Genomic DNA, 1,923 nt, shown 5'->3' with positions numbered 1-1,923 from the left:
TGGAAGCTGAGTAGCCACAAATTGACTTACAGTGTCTTATTTTGGGTAGCAGGAGCATCACCTTGGTTTCTTCAAATAACAAACACTTGCTCACTTTCAGCAGCTGCTCTCCCCTCACTTGTGATACAGGTGCTGCTATGCATAGATCAACAACTTACCTGGTGTACTGTGTCCAGTTCTGGGCTCCTCACATTAAGAAAGATGCAAACTGGAGCGGGTTCAGAGAAGCATGGCAAGGATGATCAGAGGGCTGGAGAACAAGCCCTATGAGAAGTTGGTTGGCAACCTTCAGTCTCGAAAGACTATGGTATAAGCCTACAGCACCCGGTATTCCCAGGCGGTCTCCCATCCAAGTACTAACCAGGCCTGACCCTGCTTAGCTTCCGAGATCAGACAAGATCAGGCATGTGCAGGGTAACAGTTGCAATGAGAAAAGGTCTGGAGAAGAGAAGACTGAGAGGGAATGTGTGATTGCACTTTTCAAATACCTGAAGGGCTGTCGTATGGAAGAAGGGAAAAATTTGTTTTCAACTGCCACTGAAAGTAGAACTAGATCCAACAAGTACAAATTGAAAGAGAAGAGATTCCGGCTGGACATCAAGAAGAAGTTCTTGACAGTCAGGGCAGTTTAGCAGTGGAACAGATTGCAGAGGGAGGAGGTGAAGTCCCTCACTGGAGACCTTCAAGCAGAGGATCCATCCTCTGCTTGCAGGAGATGCTCTAGGAGGATTTCCTGCTACAGACAGGGGGTTGGACTAGATAACCTTGTGGGCACCTTCCAACTCAATGGTTCTATGAACTTCCAGAAATACAACAAGCCCTGTTGTTCCCAAGGACTCCATGAAGGGCACAATCCTAACCAGGTCTACTCAGAAGTAAGTCCTATTTTGTTCAATGGGGCTTACTCTCAGGAAAGTGTAGTTAGGATTGTAGCCTAAGTACAGGCTGATGAGCCTCCCACAAAGACAGTCTAGGTTTCCAGTAACATACTCAGTAGTTGCCATGGTTAAGTTCTACTGCACAGGAAAGGGCATGGGAGTTCCTTGGTAAGTCAATCTGGTAGGTCTCCTACTTCCCAATCCGAGGCCTGTCTACTCAGAAGTAAGTCCCATCAGAATCAATGGAGCTTCCAGGAAAATGTGGATAGGACTGCAGCCTTAGAGGAAAGGACTGTAGCTCAATGGTACAGCACATGCTTTGTATCCAAGTTTCAGCTCTGGCAACTGGAAATTCCCTTCTGGAATCCTGAAGAGTTACTGCTTGATGAAGCTGGACCCCCAATGATCTGATTTTGGAATTACTATGCCTCAGGTCACACTAATTGTGAACCAGATCTCGTCTGATTGGAATCTGATTTGGGATTACAAAACAAGTGCAAGAAAACTCAAATACATTCATTTCTAATTAGAAGGGTAATGTGTGAATCATCCCTGGCAGGGATGAGATGTAATCATCACACAGCGAGTACAATGGTACTTTACCAGGCAGCTAAGGTTACTACAGCATCACCTTGTTTCTACACGGATAAAGAGTCTGACACCTTCCAAATGAAACCCCCCTCCATCATTTCAGCTACCCTCTTCTGAACCTTCCCCAGCTCAGTGACATCCTGGCGCCTAACCAAGAGAATCCAGGGTCCCTCTGACTTAACTATGTACAATGGGGAGCTTCCCCGCAGCTTGCTGCTCTGCTACTTTAACAGCACAATCTGAGCCACACTTTCTTCAGAAACAAGTCCCACGAATGTCATGGAATACATTGTCATACTTCCATATGTATGCTTAGGACATACTTCCTGTGTATGCTTAGGACTGCAGCCTTAATGGAGCCCTCCAGACATGCATTTAATTGATCAGCAATTGATCCTCATCAGGATCTTGTTGCTTCACAAGACCCCGGCTATTAGTCTTTAGCATGAGTAGT

General features: G+C 45.9%; 1 pseudogene; it reads right to left on the bottom strand.

Moving 5' to 3' along the window:
• Positions 1-312: 312 nt before the first annotated feature.
• On the bottom strand, positions 313-432 carry LOC136655181 (5S ribosomal RNA; annotated as a pseudogene).
• Between the last annotated feature and the right edge of the window lie 1,491 nt (positions 433-1,923).

This window comes from Tiliqua scincoides, chromosome 5, assembly GCF_035046505.1.
Source record: "Tiliqua scincoides isolate rTilSci1 chromosome 5, rTilSci1.hap2, whole genome shotgun sequence".
Lineage (NCBI taxonomy): Eukaryota > Metazoa > Chordata > Lepidosauria > Squamata > Scincidae > Tiliqua > Tiliqua scincoides.
This window is presented reverse-complemented; position numbering and strand designations above follow the sequence as displayed.